This window comes from Oryctolagus cuniculus, chromosome 5 (genome assembly GCF_964237555.1).
Source record: "Oryctolagus cuniculus chromosome 5, mOryCun1.1, whole genome shotgun sequence".
In the NCBI taxonomy this organism is placed as follows: Eukaryota; Metazoa; Chordata; class Mammalia; order Lagomorpha; family Leporidae; genus Oryctolagus; species Oryctolagus cuniculus.
The window spans coordinates 49,485,445-49,510,417 of NC_091436.1; the positions used below are offsets into that span (position 1 = coordinate 49,485,445).

Sequence of the window (24,973 nt, forward strand, 5' to 3'; positions counted from 1 at the left end):
AGTAGACTATAAAGAAATGGTTCTATTAGTAAAAATATTTCTTTATAAATTGGAATCCTTTATTAAAGTCTGTGGAAAGGACCTTTGACATGAAAATATAGTAAAACACTTTCAAATCTAATGATATTCTTTACTACTGTTTAAACGAGATTATTTCCATTATATAAGTAATAATAATCTTCCTTCTTTACTTTAATGTGTAGTGCCATTTATACAGAGCTTTGAAAATAAAACATCAGTTATCACAGCATCCAAAAGACAAGTGCTGTTTTTTTTCTGACCACCACCTCTCTTACTTCCTTTAACAGAAATATTTAAAAACCACAGAATAAAAGAATATAGAATCCCATTGCACTTTAGTCCACAGAGGGAATACTGAAGCAACTGATTAAAAACATGATCTAGAGGGAAACTGACTAAAAACATGATCTAGAGTTTGCTAGCAAATAAAAAAAGCCTATTCTTTCTCAAATATATCATCCATATTCATACAAACTGTGAAAGTACAATTGGGGCACAATAATGCCTGAAGATCTGGATACACCACAATAGAGTGAAGATAGGTAAGTGATGTATGATGTTCTCAGCTGCTTTTTTGTTTGAATGAGATACCTTCTTTCCCAAGTTGATGCTGGTTTTCTTCATCCAGTTACCTAAATCTGCCACTTCACTGAAAAGTCAAATGTTTAGTATTGAACATGTCAGAGAAAATGAAATTTAAAAAAAATGCAATTCCATTAAGCACTAACAGTGGAAATTTAACACTTATTTCTGCATTCCAATGTGTAAAACAAGCTGTGAGTTGGCCAAGATAGCTAATAATCACCCTTGATATTTTCATTTGAAATGATTAGTGTGTTTTTCAACTAATAATCCAATATATCATTTGAAGGCTTTTGATTATTCAAGTAAAAGTTCATATAATTAAAGAAAACTAATATAATAAGAGTAAACATGTTTCTGGAAAAGCAAAGTTTTACCCTAAGAAATATTTTAAAAATCAAATCTGAGTAACAGGAGCACGCATTTGGTTTAGTAATTTAAGACACTGATTAGGACTGCTGTGTCCCATACTGGAGGGGGTGGGGTTGATTCTTGGCTGTGGTTCCTGATACTAGTTTCTTGTCAGTGCAGACCTCAAGATGCTGCTGATGCTGGCTCAAGTCATTGGATTCATGCCACCAGTGTGGGAGACCAGGATTGAGCATCCTGGCTCCTCCCTGCGCAGCCCAGGGCATTCTAGACTTTCTGGAAATGAAATAGCAGATGGGAGCTGTCAGTCTAGATTTCTGTCTCTTTTTCTCATACATGATACTTTTAAAAATATAACCCAAAAGATGAATAACAAAATATTTTACTTAAATATTTTATCAACTTCCTAAAGAAACAATGAAAACACTAAAAATATCACAGATATTAGAAATATATTTACTTGTAACATTTGTGTGTTTTAGAGGCTTTAAAAGTGAAATGCATGTGTTATAGTCTGCATTGCTCCCTCCTTGTTCTACCCATTTCCACCTACTCTTGTCAGAAGATTTGTCTTACTCTGAGACAATTGGGTGAGCTGAGCTAGGATATTACTAATTTTATGCTGACGTTACTTGTTATTTATGTCACATATATTCAAGTGTACTTCAAAAAGTTTATGGAAAAAGAGAATTAAGCATAATGCTTTCCAGTTGCATCCATTTTGTTGCAGAAGACAGAATTTCATCCTTTTTTAAAAATTTTTTGACAGGCAGAGTGGACAGTGAGAGAGAGACAGAGAGAAAGGTCTTCCTTTACTGTTAGTTCACCCTCCAATGGCCAGTGCGTCCTGCGTGCTGCGGCTGGTGCACTGCACTGATCCCAAGGCAGGAGCCAGGTGCTTCTCCTGGTCTCCCATGGGGGTGTAGGGCCCAAGCACTTGGGCCATCCTCCACTGCACTCTCTGGCCACAGCAGAGAGCTGGACTGGAAGAGGAGCAACCGGGACAAAACTGGCGCCCCGACTGGGACTAGAACCCAGGGTGCCGGCGCCGCAGGTGGAGGATTAGCCTATTGAGCCACGTCACCAGCCAGAATTTCATCCCTTTTAATGACTAAGTAGTATTCCATAGTTTATTTATACCACAGTTTCTTTTTTTTTTAATATTAAAATCATGCCTTGCAAAAACTGACCAAGAGTGGAGAGGAAGGGAGAGAAATGGGGGGAAACCGAATGAGGGAATTATGGTTGTCTTCCTGGATCTGTACTTGTGGCATGCATAAAATCTGTTCTCATAATATGAATAAAGATAATTTAAAAAATAGAATTAAAATGTAAGTTTATTTTGATGCAAAATTTGAAATTCATGTGTAGGAGTTCTCATAATTAATATTTGCTATGAAATTTTTGAAAGTCACTCACATTTTGTGCCTAATATTTACTAAGCATAGTATTGGTTATTTGGAGGATACATCGATTAAAAAGACAAGATTTCTAAAGTCCATCAATTCATAATTCAGTGAGAAGGAAAAACTTAAAAACACTAATATTCATATTGTACTAAATACAATGTATTATAAACACTCATAAGTGAAGGAAAGATTTATTTCAGCAGAGAAAATACGAAAAGCCTTACTTGAGAATATCTGACTTGGAATTTTAGGGAATAATTGATAAAAGGTATACAGAGTTGAGTACAGCTTTTGTGAAAGATTCATGTTGAAGAGTGAGAGCCACTTGGAACAATAAGGACATCGATTCAGCTAAATGTGAATCACCTAAGTGTGATGTTGCAGAACATAAAGATGGAGGGATAAACTGAATTTATGAATGGGTTTACATTCCGGGCCAACAACTTTACTCCCTTCCCATTGGAGACACCTGAAATTTGGGGAGCAGGGGTTATTTACACAATCATCTATCTATTTAAAAATCAATCCTGCTGAAGTTGGTTAAATGGAGGAAAAATCAATAGATAAGGAAGAGCTGCCATGATTAGGAGGTGTGGCACTGGAAACTTGGGCAATACATAAGAGAGATTTGATGATATGGGTAGCAGAATTGGGCAAGTGAGTAACTTTGGTAGAGAAAGAAGAGGGAAGTAAACAAAGTTGATTTGAATCAATGCATCAGGATTTACTGATGTAAGGAATGTAAGTGTTTTTTGGCAGTAGGGATGGGGGCAAATGTATCTTGCTGTAAATGATTGTTTTTAAGTGATCTTTGAAAACAAAATAAAACAGAACAAACTCTCCAAAAAAGGTTGTTTTAATCATAATTTGAGGCTTATTTTATGAATCTTACTAATTTTTAATTGTGTTGTTTGCTATCTTATTATTGAGCTTTAAGAACTATTTATATACTCTAGATATAATTTTATATTGGATATAATTTGCAAATATTTGATTTTTAAATTTCATTAGCAATGTTTTTGAGGACACTTTAATTTGAGGAAATCCAACTATGTTTCACTTTTTCTTTTATGAGTATGCTTTTGCTTTCATGTGTATAAAATCTTTTCCTAATCCAGAGTCACAGACTGCCTTTTTTGTCTTCCTATACCAGTCTTTTCATTTTAAACTTCATTTCCCAACTGTGATTCTTTATAGTTACATTTTAATGAAGGATATGATGTATGGATCCATTTTATTTTTATATTTCTGAATTAGATAGCTAGTAGTTCCATAACTATTTATTGAAATGACTATTCTTTCTTCAGTGAATTATTTTTGAAGATTTTTAGAAATTTGTTAATCCATAAATATGAAGGTTTCTTTGTTAGAATTTTTCTGTTTATTTTTCCGATGAAGCTGTAATGTTTTGAAGAAAAAGTATACTTAAAGTCTTGAAATTAGACAATGTGAGCCTTCTAATTTTGTCCCTTGATTTCAAGATTATTTTATTATTCTAAGACCTTTGTTTTTCCAGTTAGAATAAGCTTAGCAGTTTCCAGAAAAAGCTTGCTGAGATTTTTTTGGAAGAATCATTCATGGTAGTAACTACAAAGTAAACATTTTGGGGACGAATACTACTTCGTATGTGGCACTATGTTACCAGGGATCACATAACATCCAATTGTCTGACACCTAGTGATCCATTGGGATACGTCTGACAGTTAAGCTGCTAGTTACTAACCTGTTTCTCTGAAGTAATGTTATATTTACTCTGTTTTAATCATTAAGTAAATCACAAGACAATAATTCAGCACCATGGGGAATATAACTTGCCATCAATGATTCTTCTTTCCATTTAACCTTGAACAATTGTTTTCAAATACAGAGTGATTCAACTAACAGGCACATATAATTTTGCTTCTTATTTCTTACTGGTTCCCTATATCCAGGGGTAGATTCCTTTTTTATACTATTTATTTTATCTACTTGAAAGGCAGAGAAAGAGAGAGAGAGAGGGAGAGAGGGAGAAGAGAGGAAGAGAGGGAGAGAGGGAGAGAGGGAGAGAGGGAGAGAGGGAGAGAGGGAGAGAGGGAGAGAGGGAGAGAGGGAGAGAGGGAGAGAAGAGAGATTGACTGATTCCAACTGCTGGGACACTTCCTGAATTTGTGCAATAGCCAGCACTGGACCAGGCTGAATCCAGGAGCCAGGAATTCCATCCTGATCTCCCTGAAGTACCGGAGCAATCATTGTATGTCTGCCAGGATATATTAGCTGAAAGTTGAATCTTAAGCAGAGTATTTGTCACTGGAATGGCACGTCAACATGGAATCCCAGGGGTGGTGTAAGCTGCCACACGACAACACTTGGACTCAAACTTTCAAATTATAAATAAAAGAGAGTCTTGAAGTTATGAATACGTGGATTTGCACCCTCTCTTACAAAGTAGGTAACATTTCTGCACTTCAGGGTCTGTGTCACTATGATTGGGAAAAATATCTTTTATTTCCTTTGGTTATTCAAAGCACTATAATTGCGTTAAATGAAAAATTATAGCATTTATTGACAACCAACAGGAAAAAAACTGCTTTTTGTAATCAAATATTGTAAAAGCAGGCCTGTTTTGAAACCTATTTTTCAAATCTGCAGTATCAAGGGAGTAAACATTTGGATGAAGATTGCAAAACTACTAAGAGACAGTCCTGGAGTTCAAATTCAGGTCTACCTGATGATACCTAGGGAATTATTTCCATGTTTTATTACTGTCTATCTGACCACTTAGAAAAGTAAGCATTTTTCACAGTCTGGAATTTGGGACATAAGAAAATGTCAGGCAGCTCATTGCTTTAGTTGATGTTTAGGAACAAGGGGTGGGGAAGAGGAAAAGTCACTGTACCTAGAGAGCAGATTCCTATGTCCTTGTCATTGAATAACGCATCATCCACTACCAAGTCAGCTGAACTTTCCAAGATGTCTTTATATCAAAGGAAGATTAAAATTATTTTGCACTGGGCTGGTGCCATGGCTCACTAGGCTAATCCTCTGCCTGCGGTGCTGGCACCCTGGGTTCTAGTCCCGGTCGGGGCACCGGTTTTGTCCTGGTTGCTCCTCTTCCAGTCCAGCTCTCTTCTGTGGCCCGGGAGTGCAGTGGAGGATGGCCCAGGTCCTTGGGCCCTGCACCCGCATGGGAGAGCGGGAGGAATCTCCTGGCTCCTGGCTTTGAATCAGTGCAGTGATTCAAATCAGTGGCTGTGGCAGCCATTTAGTGGGTGAACCAATGGAAAAAGGAAGACCTTTCTCTCTCTCACTCACTCACTGTCTAACTCTGCCTGTCCAAAAAAAAAAAAAAAAAAAGTTAAGAAATTTATTTTGCACTTTCTACTTTAGAAGTTCTTGCCAGTACTAAGTGAGGTGACAAACTCAAATGTGTTTTATGTTCTGCAATACAAGAAACCTGCGAATATATCACTTCTACTCTGGTAAACTATTGATTAGACCTTTTTGTCATTAAGAAAATCAGGTGATATATATAATAATATGAGCCTGCAGCCAGCATTGTGCGATATGTTCCACATGGCCTGGACATTAATAGCTTCACCAAACACAACAATTACCTTGACACCATGATCTGTCAGTTAGCAGGAAACTGATGTCATCGTGACTCTCATTTGGTCTCAAAGTATCCTAGATCTCCTTATTTACTTGATCATTTTTGTTCTGGATATTTTTTAGATACTCTTCCTTTATGAAATTTCTTGATTTATGAGTCTCAAAATTTATGAAACTCTCAAAAATGGACACTATGTAACACAAAATAAATAAAAAATGATTAAAATATAAATAATCAGTAGTAACATAGAGTATTGAGTAGACAGGCATATCCTATTGACCTGTAAATGTTGCCCATATTACTATCTCTCCCTGAATAGTAGACAGGAAAGAATGAAGAAGGGGAAGAAGACAGAGAATCAGATACTATGGCTAAGCTATTCAATTTATGACTGGAGAAAGGGTCATATGATTTTAGAATGAACTTAATGTTTTATAATATTTAGATAATAAAACATTACCATAAATTTAACCAACCACCCCAGTTCTTTTTTTTTTTTTTTTTTTTTTTTTTTTTTTTTGACAGGCAGAGTGGACAGTGAGAGAGAGAGAGTCAGAGAGAAAGGTTTTCCTTTGCCGTTGGTTCACCCTCCAATGACTGCCGCAGCTGGCGTGCTGCGGCCAGTGCACCACCCTGATCCAAAGCCAGGAGCCAGGTGCTTCTCCTGGTCTCCCATGGGGTGCAGAGCCCAAGTACTTGGGCCATCCTCCACTGCACTCCCGGGCCACAGCAGAGAGCTGGCCTGGAAGAGGGGCAACCGGGACAGAATCCGGAGCCCCAACCAGGACTAGAACCCAGGGTGCCGGCGCCACAGGCGGAGGATTAGTCTATTGAGCCGCGGCGCTGGCCTCCAACTTCTTAAAAACATTAATTCCAACCTCCATTTTCTCCTTTTGGTAACTTATCATAAATTTTCTAGGAGAATTTGAATGTTTAATTCAATCTTTTCTTTCTCACTCTTATAGAAAAAAAAGCAGTAACACAAGCAGAAGCCCTAAGTGAATTTTAATTTTAGCTTAACTGATAATTCAGAATGGAGACATTTAGATATAAAAATGATCATAAGTTCCAGTGGCTAATCTTGTGAGTTAATTAGCCACTGGAAGAATGTAAATTTGAACATAAATTTATATGTAAATTTGGCAGTAGAAAATACAAAAAAATAAAGGAATGACTTAATTTTCTGACCAAAAAGTTTGAGAACAACAAAGTGAACATGGAATAGCTCTAGGAAATAAAAAGAGTACATTTTTAAGATGACAGTATGTTAGTCCCAAGATAAACAATTGAACTTTTAAAGATACCCATATCTTCAATGCATTGAAAGTGTAAGTTTCCTATTATTGGAATCTTTCCTCAACACCAGTGCTCTATGACAAAAAATAGAGATGAAAAATAGAAGAGAGAAAAAGTTCTTTTATTTTTTTTTTTTGAGTTACAAATTGTTCTCAGGGTACAGGTCAACAAATCCATGAAAGAAATCATTTGAGGGCTCTGAATGAATGCTAAGTATTTATTTCAAACACTTTTCTTTTGCATGTATAAAGCTCAACGTATTAGTGCTTATAGTCTACTAAGAAATGAAACAAATTTTTTGTTTTTCTGTAAAAACATATAATAAGGCAGAGTAAAAGCATAACATGCTATATTGAAGAAGTCCATGAACAAGCCGGTGGCATGGCTCACTTAGCTAATCCCCCGGCTGCGGCACCAGCACCCCGGATTCTAGTCCTGGTTGCCCCTCTTCCAGTCCAGCTCTCTGCTGTGGCCTGGGAGGGCAGAGTAGGATGGCCCAAATGCTTGGGTCTCTGCATCTGCATGGGAGACCTGGAGGAAGTACCCAGCTCCTGGCTTCGGATCGGTGCAGCGCCCAATGGAAGGAAGACCTTTCTGTCTCTCTCTCACTGTCTATAACTCTCTGCCTCTCTCTCTCACTGCCTAACTCTGCTTGGCAAAATAAAAAAAAAAAAAAGTCCATGAACAAAATTTTCTATTAGACAACATGATGGACTGAGCAATGATTTCACCAAATGTATTTAAATTTCCTTTTATATACCCCACTTCAATAATTTTGGCCTGTTCTATAGTTATGGCCAGATGATAATAACAATGCAGTGATACATTCAAATATGATTTATCTAAGTAATAAAAATAATGGATGACATATTATATAATTCATATTCTACGACATACATGTCCCTTCTGCTTTTTATATTTAGGCAAACCATACTTGAATAAATTATTGTATTATATTGTATTGTATTATTGGGGCCAGTGTAGTGGTGTAGTGGTAAAGCTGCTGCCTGCAGTGCTGGCATCCTAAATGGGCACTCTCTGCTATGTCCTGGGAAAGAAATGGAAGATGGCCCAAGTCCTTGGGCTCCTGCACCTGCATGGGAGACCTGGAAGAAGCTCTTGGCTTCTGGCTCTGGATCAGCACAGCTCCAGCCATTGTGGCCATTTGGGGAATGAACCAGCAGATGGAAGACCTCTCTCTCTCTCTCTCTCTCTCTCTCTCTGCCTCTCCTTCTCTCTGTGTAACTCTGATTTTCAAATAAATGAATAAATATTTAAAAAATAAATTATTGTATTATTTATAATACAGTAAAATTCAGTATTTCATTTTTTCAATTGGCATGGTGTTACTTTTCCATCACTATGTTCACCAATTAGTCACTCTTATACAATTTTTTTTTGCTTACAAAAAGATCCAATAGTCATTTTAATAGAATTCAAAGTCACATATAATCTAATTTCAGCCTTCTTTCCTTAATTCATTTCAAACTCACATCCCCCATCCTTTGTTCCCCTTCTTTCCATATGCACTCTATTCCTTTAAAACTCACTTTAATTGTCTCATTTATACTATTCACAAAATGTATTCTTCCTCAAGATCTTCCTATTGAAATCCACCTTAGCTTTATAGCCTCACTGAAGATCAATGACATATATGCTATTATTTCAAAGTCATCCTTCCTTCCTTATTTTTATCTCACATAGGCTTGAATGTGCTCTTTCTGTATTATGGTTCATTATGCTTATGTCTATTTCCATTAGTAGAATGCACCGTACTTGAGGCTAGAAAGTATGTTCCTTGTGAATCTTTCACAATTACCCATATTTAGCACAGTGACTAGACCATAGGAGCTAATAAATTAATTAATTTTACATATAATTATTCAAAGATTGAATATTTAGATTTCAGAGCATTCATTTCTAGCTTTTGCAATTTTCTCTATTTGGAAACATCATCTGAGAATATTTTAGAAGAAATAAGAGAAATCCAGTGAAGTTCATTACAGCTACGTAAATTATTTAATTGGACACATTTAATTAGAGATTTGATTTTATAGATCATTAAGTAAAAATGCTTTGGATTATCTACACATTATATGTTACTTCTGTGTAGTGAGGCATTTGTTTGCCCAAAGAGATAGCTTACCTTTGCCTTCAGAGCCTAGGAGGTAAACTCGCAATCCTCAGAATTTTTCAGATGATAGAAGTGCTTTCCTTATTCATAATGAGACCACTCCTAATAGTTTATGGTTCAGAGATATCTTTGAATGAGGCCAGGCACACTCAATAGTGTAAGCATGGGGGTTGGCCATGACATAAAGACCAATAATTTGATTAGAATTGTGGGCCGTGTAAAGTTAGCCTGATCTCTTGAGTGGACAGTTGATTAACTTGCATTGTTTTACATTAACCACAAGCATAGCAAAACAATGAGCAATGTAAACATACAAGGAAGTTTCAGTAAAAACACTGAAAATCCAAGCTTCAGTGAGCTCCCTGCAGTGATGGTATCACAAACAATTTTCACACATTAATGTATGAAGGAAACACATGAGGATGACAGCTTTGTATTTGGAACCCTTCCAGATTCTTGCCTATGTATCCCTTCCTTTGGTTCTAATGTGTATCTCTTACCTGTAATAATAAAATTCACGAATTTAATAGGTTTCATTGAGTTATGTGTGCTTTTCTAAGGAACTGCCAAACCTTTGTGTGTTTTTGTAAATCAAGAAACTTCAGTTTTGTGTTGAAGTGAAGATGGTGTTTTGCAAACTTTTCCAATTTTGTAGGACTCAAATTCTTTGCAGTTTGGTCAAAAGCCTTAGGGTTTACAATGTGAGGATTGCAACTTAGATTCTCAGTATGGCCCACTATTTGTAAGTTCTATAAGAGCAGGGCATCTCTGAGTTATATTGGTAGCTTAGAGAATTTTATCATAAAATTTATCTATCTCTTATCACTTTGCTTCCTGATTTATCTGTTGATATACCTGTATATCTCATTGAAGCAAATGACAGCTTTATACCTACTTCTGTATTGAGTACCTAACACCAAGTGGATGGTCATTAAGTATTTATGGAATGAATGAATTAATAAATATTTGGAAAGATATAATTTTAATGAACTTTACTCAAGATTGATCTAACCTAGATTGTCAAAATAGTGTAGGTTTAACTATTACATCTCCTCATCTAAACAAATAAAATCATTTTCACATAATAATTTTAGAATGCTAACTATAGAACTAACAAATGCCATTGTTTAATTAAGAAGACACTTACTTAAGGGTCAGAATAATTGGGAATACATAGAATTCTGTTATTACTGTGTAACCCTAAGGAAATTATTTCATTCATTTAAACTTTTGTTTTTCATCTGTAAAAAAGAGAAGAATGGGAGTAGAATTTTCTATTTTCATTATTATGTAATTTTTAATGGGTGAGAGATATTATTATTCCATTTACTTTTCTTAAAATTGTTAAATGACTAAGTAGGACATATGTATATATTTGAATATACATTTTGATGTCTACATATGCATGTATAAACATGAAGCATACATAAATTTATGGAAATGCTTTTATTCTCTCAATATTTTGAGCATAGTAGTAAGGGTAGACACTGACACAATATTCATTAGGTTTGATCAAGAGTGATTAAAAATATCATAATTTTTAGATGATCTTGTCAAAGGATATAAAATTTGAAGAAACATTCTCCTTGCAAAAATATATCTAATCAAGGCCTTCTGGGAAGAATAGGTTTAAATTCATTTTTGCTATAGGTAAAATATAGTTCTTAGTAATGATAGTTATTGGATATCTTAACACACATATGCTCTGTTTTCATGGAATATAATGCCTTTTCATTTACACATTTGCTCATTCATAGACATATTTATTCTTTGTCCAAAAAAATATATTTAGTGTCCAGTAAGCCTTAGGTCATAGCCTAGCTGCTGAGTTTACAGAGATGAATCACCTGGTCTTCTGCTTCAGGAAGTAACCAAGTTGCAGCACCATTTCTTTACTTTTGAAAAATTTAGATTCATCAATAATAATTTGTATGTATGCAAATGAACATGCTTTAGAATTTGGAATTGGCAGCTTTTGGGGAGCAGGTTTTTTTTTGTTGTTTTTTTTTTTTGTATTTGTTTTTTTTGACAGGCAGAGTTACACAGTGAAAGAGAGAGACAGAGAGAAAGATCTTCCTTCGGTTGGTTCACCGCCCAATCTGAAGCCAGGAGCCAGGTGCTTCTCCTGGTCTCCCATGCAGGTGCAGGGCCCAAGCACTTGGGCCATCCTCCACTGCCTTCCTGGGCCACAGCAGAGAGCTGGACTGGAAGAGGAGCAACCGGGACAGAATCTGGCACCCCAATAGGGACTAGAACCAGGGGGGCGGGCGAGGCAGGTGGAGGATTAGCCAAGTGAGCTGCGGCGCTGGACTGGGGAGCAGTTTTTATGAAGAAAGACGGAGAGGAATAATGTAATTGAGTGTATGTTGGAAGACTTAGAATCATGTTTTCTTTCAGGTTGCTGGACTTTTAGTCACCAATAACTCTGAGATGTGGGACAGGATCTCCATGAGACTAAATTCAAAGTGTATGTTTTTTTTCTTTTTTTAACTTTTATTTAATGATATAAATTTCCAAAGTACAGCTTATGGATTACAATGGCTTCCCCCCCTCCCATAACTTCCCTCCCACCCACAACCCTCCCCTTTCCCTCTCCCTCCCCCCTTACATTCACATCAAGATTCATTTTCAATTCTCTTTCTATACAGAAGATCAGTGTAGCATATATTAAGTAAAGATTTCAACAGTTTGCACCCACATAGAAACAAAAAGTGAAAAATACTGTTTGAGTACTAGTTATAGCATTAAATCTCAATGTATAGCACACTAAGGACAAAGATCCTACATGAGGAGTAAGTGCACAGTGACTCCTGTTGTTGACTTAACAAATTGACACTCTTGTTTATGGCCTCAGTAATCACCATAGGCTCTTGTCATGAGCTTCCAAGGCTATGGAAGCCCCCTGAGTTCACTGACTCTGATCATATTTAGACAAGGCCATGGTTAAAGTGGAAGTTCTCTCCTCCCTTCAGAGAATGGTACCTGCTTCTTTGAGGACCCATTCTTTCCACTGGAATCTCACTCATGGAGATCTTTCATTTAGTTTTTTTTTTTTTTTTTTTTTTTTTTTTCCCCAGAGTGTCTTGGCTTTCCATGCCTGAAATACTCTCATGGGCATTTCAGCCGGATACACATGCCTTAAGGGCTGATTCTGAGGCCAGAGTGCTGTTTAGGACATCTGCCATTCTATGGGTCTGCTGTGTATCTCACTTCCCATGTTGGATCATTCTCTCCATTTTGATTCTATCAGCTAGTATTTGCAGACACTAGTCTTGTTTATGTGCTCCCTTTGGCTCTTAGTCCTATCATTATGATCAATTGTGAACAGAAATTGATCACTGGGACTAGTGAGATGGCATTGGTACATGCCATCTTGATGGGATTGAATTGGAATCCCCTGTTATGTTTCTAACTCTACCGTTTGAGGTAAGTCAGCTTGAGCATGTCCCGAATTGCGCATCTCTTTCCTCTCTTATTCCCACTCTTATATTTAACAGCAATCACTTTTCAGTTAAGTTTCAACACTTGAGAATTACTGTGTATTGATTACAGTATTCAACCAAAAGTATTAAGTAGAACAAACAAAACAAAAATACTAAGAGGGATAACGTATTAAGTTATTCTTCAACAGTCAGGGTGAGTGCTGATCAAGTCACCGTTTCTCATAGTGTTCATTTCACTTTAACAGGTTTCCTTTTTGGTGCTCAGTTAGTTGTCACCTATCAGGGAGAATATAGGGTATTTATCCCTTTGGGACTGGCTTATTTCACTCAGCATAATGCTTTCCAAATTCCTAACAGGGATCACTTTTCAGTTAAAATTTAAACACCTAAGAATAATAGTGTGTTAATTACAGAGTTCAACCAATAGTGCTAGAATAACCAAAAAATACTAAAATGGATAAAGTATTACATTGTACATCAACCGTCAGGACAAGAGCTGATCAAGTCACTGTTTCTCATAGTGTCCATTTCACGTCCCCTTTGGTGCTCATTTAGTTGTCGCTGATCAGGGAGAACATATGATATTTGTCCCTTTGGGACTGGCTTAATTCACTCAGCATGATGTTTTCCAAATTCCTCCATCTTGTCTTATAGAGTATAATTCCTGAGACTTGTTTTGTGAATGACTGTGGTAAAATCAAATGATTTTGGTTAACCGACTCCTGACTTCTTGCGCTCTGAATGTGTGCCACAGAGCAGGAATCTCCCACACATATGAGAGAACACAAGAGCAGGCAGAGCCAAGCTGAAGTGGGGCTGAGATGATGGAATGGCCTGAAAGGATTCCTAGAATCTGTCCTTTCAACTAATATCAGTCTACACAGTTAGGAAAGCAAATGTCAGAAGAAACACAAATGTGTTGGTGTTAACAGCATTAGCTTTCTTTTTCTTCCTGTCTCTTAAAGATGTTTGAATTCTACTGTTTAGGCACAATTAAATTATCTTACATGTTCACTTAGATACTGTGACTAAAATTTTTGAAATATAATCAGTAATCATGCTCATGCTGTTATAATACAAAAGTATATCTTTCACAAGTCAAAATTCCTTAGGGTTTTGTCGGACTTCTACATAGAACTTCATGACAAAATTTACGCAGCTATGGAGTTTGGAAAGTTTCATAAGTCACATAAAAGGATTTGGTTAAGTGGACCTTCAATGGATGTGATGTCAAGTTTTGCATGTTATAAACTTACTGGAAAAAATTTTAAAGAAAAATGTAAAATGCAAAGGGTAACTAGTGTCATAGCAGTTTTTAAACTGTTACCAATACACAGATTCCACTAGATATTGAGACTGCATTAACAATATTGATGGAACTATAAACATGCTTTCATGAAAAGGTGACAAAAGAAGATAAATTCTCTTTTATCTCATTTAATATGTATAATGCTAAAAAGAAAAAAAAATAAGCCTTATCTAGGGGAGAACAGATCCTTACTTGTCTCAGCAAAAATCAACCATCATGAACCATTTAGGAGTTGAAGATGATTTATGAAGATTAATAAAACTGGGAGTATTAGCTACTCATTGAGAGAAAGTAACAATCATTTCTTGGTTGCTCTAATTAAAAGATTTAGTTAGAAACAGCTCCATCACTCCTCCCCTAGCTAGCAAACTGTGTTGTGCAGGACACTCTATTTATTTACCATATACAAATACATATGGAATGTGATTTATTATGTAACACCTCTTTTTCATAAGGAGCAAAATTGAAACTCCGTTACTTTTTTAGTATTATGAATTTGAGAAATTTAACAAGATGAGAAAATGTCATGAACTTAATTATTTCCATCATTTAGATGCAAGATATATGTATATATATAATATTAATTGTATTTCTTTAATTGGACTAACTACATAAGAAATAATATAGTATACCGTCATTTAATTGAATTCTTCTAGGCTGTGGAAATTTAAGGAAAACCTAGAGAACTTTCTCTCTCAGATATTTTGTTGTTTTCACATAATAACTTATTCTAAAACCAGTTATTATTTCACATAATAACTTACTCTAAAAATTCTTTTTTCTTGATTTATTTTTATTTTGTATTTTTTTAAAAAATTAATTTATTTGAAAGTCAGTTAAATTGGAAGAGAAAGGGAGAAAATGAGAGAGAGAGAATCTTCCATTTGTTGTTTCTCTCCCCAGATTACTGCAATGGCCAGAGCTGGGTCAGGCCAAATCCAGGAGCCAGAAGCTGCATGCAAGTCTCCTTCTTGTATGGCAGGGGCTCAAGCACTTGGGACATTTTGTGCTGCTTTTCCTAGGCTATTAGCATGGAGGGAGTTGAATCAGAAGTGGAAACGCCGGGTCATGAACTGGGGCTTTATGGTAAGCTGGCGGTGCAAGCAGCAGCTTTACTTGCTATGTCACAATGTCTGCCCTGTTGCTTTCTTTTTTTAAAAAACTATCTGTTCTTTTTTTTTTTTTTTTTTAAGGCATAGAGATAAAAACAGAGAGATATCATTCATCTGCTGGTTCGCTCTCCACATTCCCACAACTACCAGGGTTAGGTCAGACAGAAGCCAGGAGCCTGGAACTCAATCCAGTTCCACCATCAGGTGGCAGGGACCTGAGTACTTATGCCATCAAGTACACACTCCCAGAGTGTTCATTTGTAGAAATCAGAAATCAGAGGGGAACTCCGATATGGGATGCGGGCATTCCAAGCAGCATCTTAACTGCTGTGCCAAATGCTTGCCTTCTTATTACTTTAATATGTGTTTTTATTACTTGTATTATTTGAAATATATACTTGGAGAAACCTAGATGTTGAGTCTTCATCACCTACTATTGCTGATGGAACTAGGGCAAAAATTCATTTCAACTTGTTGAACTTGAGTTTTCCTATAAAAATGTCTTCCTGACAGGTTTATTGGGAGTAACACAAGAAATAAATGAGTGGAAAATAATCATGGGGCTTATAACTTTAATAAATTCATTACTATTCAGAATAATTTCAATAATTTAAGTACTTACAGCCAATATGCCTTCAAATATGATTTCAGTGTTTTATCAGTAAAGGCAGATAGGCAACATAAAACAATTTAAAATCAATAAATATGCTAAATATGGAGAGGGAAAAGCAAATGCACTCACTATCTAAGTTAATATAATTACAAATGTTTACATTTTAAATCTTTTTCTGAGCTTCCTGGAATTTAAAACAAATGGATATAGATATTCTTATTGTTTCTTCATGAGAGATTGTGTTTTTTGTTGTTGTTGCTGCTGCTGTTGTTTACAAATGTATTCTTCGAAAAATTATGGACCTTTTAATTCATATGACTACTTCTTATATGAATTTATCATTAATATAGTGTTTGATGGAAGAGCTTTTATAAAACACTAAGCTGATAATCTCCAGGCTGTATTTTTATTCTGATTTGATGGGAGGATGTGATCTGGCCCCACAAACCAGCAGGAACTATTTTATCTCTCAGTTGGGATTTTCAGGAGAATTCTTTCATAGACACAATTCATATTAACTTCTCTGTTGAGATCCAGGTATATTAGTATATCCTAATAATCACAGGGCTTTAAACATTTCTTCCTTCACCACTTTAATAGCAAAAGATGCAAAGGGAAAAACGATAAACTTGTAACATGCTATCAGCCATTGTTCCAAATCAGAGACAATGTGGTCTTCTAAGTCGAGGTGACTGTATAAGTGGCTTGAGATTCCCTGACAGTGAATGGAGAGGTGGTGGTGGAAGGGTGCAAGGCTCTTTTGGTGGCACTCAAGCCACCAGCTCTGACCTTCTGTTCAGAAACAGCCCTGCATGAGATTTTCCTGATTGCATTTGACAACAGAGGAGACTGTGGTCTAAGCGGTTTTACTTAGGTCCTGCTGAGTCTTCTTTTGCAGCTCCAGTAATTCAAAGGTTCTTCCAGAGGCGGGTGCCTTTCACATGGAACATGACACGGCCAAGGGCACATCTGAAGGTATTCGTGTGTTTTTTTAAAAGCATGGAAAACTGCATGGTGCGTTGTGATAAGGTATTAGAATTAATAATAGAAAATTATTTAGACAAAACATTTTGACAGAGTATTAAAAATCAGAATGTATAAAGAGCAAAATACTTTTAATATTTTGGACAAAGATAAACTGCAGAATATCCCTGAATATGCTTGCAGGATGCATAATATGCTCATCCATGTGCAAAGCAAAATGCAGAGGAGTCTGCTGGATCAGATGTCTAAATGTTTAAACTTGACTAATTAACCTGTTTATGACCCTGTCCATTTTCTCTTTTAGGATGCTCTGCCCACTCCCTAATGATGAACACCACAATTAGATGCTATAAGGATCCCTCATCCTTGCTACCAGGGAGTTTGATTGAATTAGATCCGCAGGGACAATATCAGCTAAAAGCTGGCATTTGATCCAGGAGTACTGGGTAGTGCCCAAACTCAATTAAATTTGGTTTGGGACAAGAGCAGACAAGCTTTCAGGGGAGGCAGGGTCAATGGGATTATCATCTACTCCTTTCTTTTTTCCAGTTTAGGATTTGTAGGGACCTGTGTCTCATCAAATGAGACCATTCGAGGTGGCCACGTTATATAGCTGTTTTCAGGCTCTATTTTGAGGACCAATTATACATAAAACCCTTGTCTTTCCAAAGCAGACTTTGTGTTTTTTCTCTCTTACTTTACATCTCTGTATTCAATCACTTACTTTTGCATTCTTTGATCTAGGTCTCATTTAAGTACTAGTGACCTTCTCAATCTATTATCCAGTAACTAAGAAAAAGAAATTGAACAAAAAAGTCTTTAGTTGTTTTGTATTTGTTACCTGGAGTATCTGAAGCGTAGGTTGTGGAGTGACCTATTCCTGTCCAGATCTAATGTCACTGCCTTTGTGTCATTGCTGCTGCAAAACATACATCTTTAGTTTCATTTTGTTTTTCTTGCCTGTCTTTTAATGCTGATTTATTTCCAAGAAACCTTGTCATGAAAATGAAAGATGTATTTGGTTGCTTGAAAAATGTGGCATTATTCCATGGGTTTTATTACAGGGAAAGCCTACAGATTTAATGCCCTGGCTTTCTGTTACTCCATGCCAACAAGAAGCATCTACCAGAAAGTAGACCTAAAAATACACAAACAGTAATTAAATCCTAACCTCAGGTTTAAAATTTAGAGCTCCAATAATCAGTGATAATAGAATAGAAATTATGTTTTCTATTTATACTCATGTGTATTCTAAGTATAGATTTTAATATCTTTTCTTCTTTTTTTTTCTGTAGTATCTTCCGGTATTGACAAAAGACTGGAAAGGGAGGAAACAAATTATAATTTATAATTATAATTTCAGTAATCGGTTACAGTTAGAGTTATTATCATTTATAATTTAATTACAGAATTTCTCTTCATAAAGTTCCTAGCATTTAATTTCAATATAAAAGAAAAATTAATAAATTATTCTTTCTTGGGCTTGTTTCTCCTAAACTCTGTTTTTATGGTGAACATGGATGTATTTTAATCTTTGTAATTTTAGGTAGGTGAGCATAGAAGTTCTCTAGGATTTAACAACACTGAGAAGGTCTGCAGAATTTTGAACTAAATGTGAGACTAATAATGGGATAAAGTAGCATTTATTTTAAAAAAGGATATTCCAAGGTCGACTCATTATTGTAAAATATGTCACTCAAGATTCCCAAAAGTGCAATAAAGAAAATTGATGGTATTTTACAATCATAATCCTTAAAGAATCTGCTCTTTTCATAGTAAATGTGTTCTTTTTAAGACTGAGGTATTTCTTAAGGGGGACATGTAAATGGGGAGGATCAGCACCATATATTTGGTTATGTTAATGATTTTAGCCACATTAATCTTTAATTTGAGCTCTGAATTCAGTCATTTGGAAGCAAATGCTCTCTAGAGAGATCATCATCAAGAAATAACCAAGCTATTGTTTAAAACTGAAGGCTGTTTTGTGAATTAATGAAGCAACTTTCATCATGGGCCCTTTAAAAATTACAGACTATTTCCTATTTGTCTGTTGATGCATTTTAATGAATGTGCAATAACCTGAGAATGGGAGGTTTTTCAACTTATAAATTTACCAGAAATCATGACCACAACATTGAAAGACAAAATGAGCTTAGCTGGTATTTTAAATCAATCTTTCTACAAATTAAACATGTCAGATAGTTCTCATTTTATATTCAATGTTGTAAAGTTGCATCTACCTTGATAAAATGAATGTATTCATTCTGTTTGCTAATTGCTACCATTAGAAGTTTAGCATTAATTTTTAAAGGCAATAATTTAAGTACTGTTAACACTAAGTATACAAGTAAACTCTGATAATTGGAATTTGTTTCTCTAATTAGGTACCATATCTAGGATATACTTTCCTGGAGTACAAACTATGTACCTATCATATAACTACCATATGATCCAGAAAACAAAATTCCAGATATAGAAGTAAAGAAAATAAAATCAAATCTCAAAGATATCTGTACCTTCACATTCATTAAAACATTATTCACAATAGCCAAGATTTAGATTCCAAGTGTCTGTTGATAGATAAAGGAATAAGGAAAATTTGACATTTTATACACACACACACACACACACACACAGGAACCATATTCAGCCTTTAAAGAGGACATTCTACTATTTGTAACAACACTCGTGAATGAACCCATAGGATAGTAGGCTAAGAGAAATAAGCTCTGTAAATAAAGAAACCTGTATAATCTCATTTGTATGTAGAATATAAAACAGTTGAACTCAAAATCAGAGTAGAATGATGGTTACCAGCAGCTGAGGATAAAGAAATATCGAATTGTAGGTTAAAATATACAAAGTTTCGGTTAGAATGAACAAGGTTGGTGATCTATTGGACACTTTGATCATTCTAATAATAATAATGAGTGTTTTCCTTGAAAATTGTTGAAAGTAGATCTTAAATGTTCTTGCCATGCAGACAGATGACTCTTTAGTGTGGTGGAAATAATTACCTTAATTGTGGTAATCATTTCAAAATGTAGACAAATATCATTTGTATACCATAAATATAAGCACTTTTACCTGTCAATTTTAACCTACTATACCTAGGTACAGACCTAGTTAGGGGCAAAACATTAACTTTTTCTCAGATTTTGAAATTCACTTGTGAAGAAGCCTATAAGTAACATCCATATAAACATACTTTTTTCAAGTTTGTTAGTCATAATTGTATAAAAGCCATTCTCACATTCAAACACATTATTTTATCTAAAATATATGGCTTTACTTTTTTCCAAATTTGGCCCAAGGCTTTCCCTGAGATTTTTATATTTTTATCAGAATTACACTCTAAGACTCTAGTTTTTCATAGTTTCTATGAAATATCATTTTATATAGAATTAAATGACCCCAGATCATTCTGTCTTTATGCTTCTTTATGTGAGTTATGACGTCTCATGAGAATGCACTAGGTTCCAAAATAATAAAAAAATGCATTGATCATGGTGAATTCCTTTTTCCCCTTCCTTTCATCTCTATTCCACTGCAATTTGCATCAACTACTCCGACTCAGTCATAGTTTTTCAGTTTTGTATAAAGTATGGAATTTATCATAATCATTTTAACCAAGTCTATTTTAATTACACATTACTGTTGCAAACTGATCAGCAATGTATACTTCAGAGTTCTCTGTTAGTTTTGATTATACTGATAAACATAGTATCTAGTGTGACAGAAATTAAATTGCAAGAAACTAGAATTTTTCTCTCTTTTATTTTCATCATAGGAAACACAGTAGTTTGAAAAGTAGAGAAAGCAAGAAAGAGTTCAGAGCTTTGGGCTTAACATAGTGATTGAAATGGAAAGTCATGTAAAATCTCCAAGGATGCACTCTTCCAAGAAAGGCAGAGAATTGTGGAGACACTTTACATGATGGGATATATAAGTAGAGCCCTGGAGGTCCAGATGTGAAAGTAAACTGTTGGAGTTAAGCACTTAGCTGAAAATTGCTTTCTATCATCTGAACTAGAAGTAATCAAAAGCCAGGCATGAAGGATTAAAGCAAAATACTTCAGGTGTATACTTGGCTTCTGAAAGTTGGAATTTTTTCCCCTCTTTTAATGCTCAGGATAATACCTCCTTGTCTATACAAATTCAGAATTAAAGTGCTCCCATGATAATTTATTGAAAAAAAAAAAAAAACAACAACAGGACAGCAATGAATTCAAGAAAAAAAATCAGCTCCCTTGAACCTACTGGAGTGTTGTAGGATATGGTGTTTTTATCTGGAAAATCAAACCCCTAAATCAAACTTCAGGTGCGTAGGCTACCAAATTTCCATTTCATAGATAAGAAAAAAGAGACCTGGAAAAAGTAATGAACATGTCTGATATCAAAGTTTTTTGATCCTGTGCCTGTTGTCTTCAGATATTCAGAAAATGTAATCAAGAGAGAGGAACAAAACCAATTGATCAGATTCCTAACACAGAATAGCAGACACTCCAATAAAGGGCCAAGGCTATGGAAGAAAAGTAAGTTTTAGTAAACTCTCATGTCAAGTGTTTGTCCCTTTTATCATTACAGTTGTGATTTTTAGTTTGAAAAGCAAGTCATAGCATTCTTGATAACCTGACAACTTTGATTTACCTAATATGACCTGATGTGTTACATGTTCTTGCCTTCCCCCATAACTTTCAATTCTAAGCCTCTGTTTTGAGGGCCAGCCTTGTGGCTCAGTTGTCAACGCTGCTGCCTACAAAACCAGCATCCCCTCAGGAAGTTTTGGTCCTGCTAATGTGCCTGGGATGGCAGCAGAGTATGGCCGAAGTGTTTTGGTCCCTGCTGCCCACGTGGGAGACCTGGATGGAGTTCTGAGCACCTGGCTTCAGTCTGCAGAAGCTCTGACGGTCATGGCCATTTATGGAGTGAACAAACCATCAAAGATCTATTTCTCTTTCTTCCCCTTTTTCTCTGTCGCTTGGTATCTCAAATAAATAAATAAACTTTAAACAGACTCTGGATTTGTTATAAAGATTTTATGTATTTACCTGAGAGGTAAAGCTATAGACAGAGAGGGAGAGACAGAGAGAAGGGTTCTCCAAACACTGGTTCACTCCCAAGTGTCTGTAAAAGCCAGAGCTGGGTCAATCTAAAGCCAGGAGCCAGGAGCCAGGAGCCTCTTTCAGGTCTCCCACACAGGTGCAGGAGCCCAAGCACTTGAGCCGTCCTCCACTACCCTTCTAGGCCCCAGCAGAGAGCCAGATCAGAAGAGTAGCAGCTGGGACTAGAACTGATGCCCACATGGGATGTTGGCATTGCAGTCAGAGGCAGTGCCTCTGTAGAGGCCTAGCCCACTACAGCACAGTGAAGGCCCCAAAGACCATGTTTTGTCTTGTAGAAAGCATTGCAAAATAATCGGAAATTGTAAATTTCTCCAATTGATGTGTCAGAATATATATTGTACTTTCTAAAGATATCTCATTAGGTTATTATACTGGGTACCATTTAGTAGCTGCCTAGAACAAGCATCTTGTTAAAACATTCTAATTTATATCCCAAACAATCTTGGAAAGTAGGAATTTCTCCTAATTTGCTAATGAAAAAAAAAAAAAAACAGAAGCTTAGAGTGATTTTGTAATCTTTCCATGGTCACACAGTATTGGTAAAACTCTCTAACTTTTAGAAAATCCTATGCTTCTCTTTCTTAGGTTGTCTTCTCTCCTGTTCCATGAGATTTGGAGGAGATTGCCATTTATCTGGTATAGGCTTTTCATTAAGGAGCCACACAGATTGTCCTACCTGTGCCACTGGACCCTGGAGGGAAAAACCGATATGCACAGGAGAGGAAGATTTCTCCCCTAATGGAATTGCTAGATGTAAGAACAATGTAAGCCCTGGGTTTGTGGGAATTTATCTTTCCTACAGCTTCCTTGTAAGAGAGAAATAGACAACTAGGAAGAAAGTAGAGTCAAGAAAAAGAAAACAAAACAAAAATACATAAAATCCTGTTAACAGTATTTGAATCTTTGGTGAAAAAATCATTATAATTCCAGGATGTCACAATTATATATCAACTCAGACCAAAGCACTAGCAACATTTCAGTATACCTCAGCCAAAACACCATTTTATAGACACATAAGAATGAAAGCCAGAGTCTTGCAATGATTTAACTTAACCCCATTAAAAAAAAAAAAAAGCTAACTTCAAACTGTGATCTGGTCTTCCTCTCTCACATTATCATATTGACCCTTCCATGTCTTGGATATGCTGGGCTTCCTCCTGCTTCAGGGACACTGCACCTCCTCTTCCTTCTGCACAACATTCTGTTTCGTATGAATCCTCACGGTTCATCCTGCCACCTCTGGAATTTCTCTAATATCATCTTCACTGTTGGGTTTCCCTAACAAGTCTGTCTGTGATTGTACCCTCCCTAGTTGCTCCAGCCTCTAGTGCAATCCATTGTCTCCTCTCCTGCTTTATTTTTCATCACTACATTTGTCGTTTTTGGTAATATTTATTTTCCCCTTTCATACCGCCACACAGTGGAGTGAAAGCTTCAAGAGGGCAGTGTTTTCTTCTTAGCTAAATATCAACATCTAATGTGTTGCCTCGCTCAATACCGATTTGTGAATGGTAGAGAAATTCTGCTTTCCTTGAGAGTAGAATGCTTGGTTAAGCAAAAGGATTTCTGCCGCTTACAACATAAAGATTAGTGACTGATAAACAGGAGTAAATAAAGGACCCAAAACTCAAGAAAATCTGCTTATGAAATAGGTATTTCATATCATTGTTAAATATATTTAATGATTTCATTTTTACAGCAATCTGAGCACATTGGGGCTACCAGGAAGCTTCATAAAGATTATTAAAGAGCATTGGAATACAATTATATATTTATTATTGCTGACAACATACAGAAAGCTATATAAAATGAAGGTAACCATCTAAATTATAATATTTCTTATTGACTCTAAATACTACTAAAATAAAATAATTTCTTGAAAATCTCTCCTCAAAGCAAATTATCCTTGGGAGTTTGAGTATAAGATAAATAGATTTCCTTCTATTTGAAATATTAGTATGTTTGTGCATTATGTTTTGTGTAAGAGCGAACTATGAATTGTTCCTTTGGAAAAGATTTAGATAGAAAGGATTGTGGGTATGTAATGAAAAGTGAAATATCGTGTTAAAAATAAAATTTTGGGGCCGGTGTTGTGGCTCAGCATGTTAAAGCTCTGGCCTGCAATGCCAGCACCCCATATGGGCACTGGTTCTAGTCCTGGCTGCTCCTCTTCCCATCCAGCTCTCTGCTATGGCCTGGGAAAGCAATAGAGGATGGCCCAGGTCCTTGGGCCCCTGCACCTACGTGGGAGACCTGGAAGAAGCTCCTGGCTCCTAACTTCGGATAGGCGCAGCTCCAGCCATTGTGGCCATCTGGGGAGTGAACCAGTGGATGGAAGACCTCCACTCTGTCTCTACCTCTCTCTGTAACTCTGTCTTTCAAATAAATGAAATAAATCTTTAAATAAAAAAGAAATAATGTTTTTTCCATTGAAGCCTTAAGAAGTATGGATGTGCAGAAGAGGGTCGTACTGAGGGAAGTACTCTGATGAAAACTGCATATTCTGCAAGCTCTGTAGGAAAATGAGCAGAAATTATGCAAAATATTTTGCTCAATATCTTACCTACCTTGGCCGGCGCCACAGCTCAATAGGCTAATCCTCCACCTGCGGCGCTGGCACCCTGGGTTCTAGTCCCAGTCGGGGCGCCAGATTCTGTCCCGGTTGCGGTTGCACCTCTTCCAGTCCAGCTCTCTGCTGTGGCCTGGGAGTGCAGTGGAGGATGGCCCAAGTCCTTGGGCCCTGCACCCACATGGGAGACCAGGAGAAGCACCTGGCTCCTGGCTTCAGATCAGCGTGGTGCGCCGGCTGCCGTGCACCTGCTGCAGCGGCCATTGGGGGATGAACCAACGGAAAAAGGAAGGCCTTTCTTTCTGTCTCTCTCTCTCACTGAACGCTCTGCCTGTTAAAAAAAAAAATCTTACATACCTTGATACATGAAGATGTGATAGAGTCTGAAGTGAAGAGAGGTGCCAGGAAATAGGGTAT

The 24,973-nt window shown here is 36.4% G+C and overlaps 1 long non-coding RNA gene across 1 annotated transcript; it reads left to right on the top strand.

Moving 5' to 3' along the window:
• The first annotated feature begins 21,236 nt into the window (after nucleotides 1–21,236).
• Nucleotides 21,237–23,802, top strand: LOC138849734 (uncharacterized). The gene is made up of 3 exons (XR_011388866.1): nucleotides 21,237–21,396; nucleotides 22,573–22,751; nucleotides 23,687–23,802. It is a non-coding gene; the product is annotated as an uncharacterized lncRNA (long non-coding RNA).
• The last annotated feature ends 1,171 nt before the right edge of the window (nucleotides 23,803–24,973 follow it).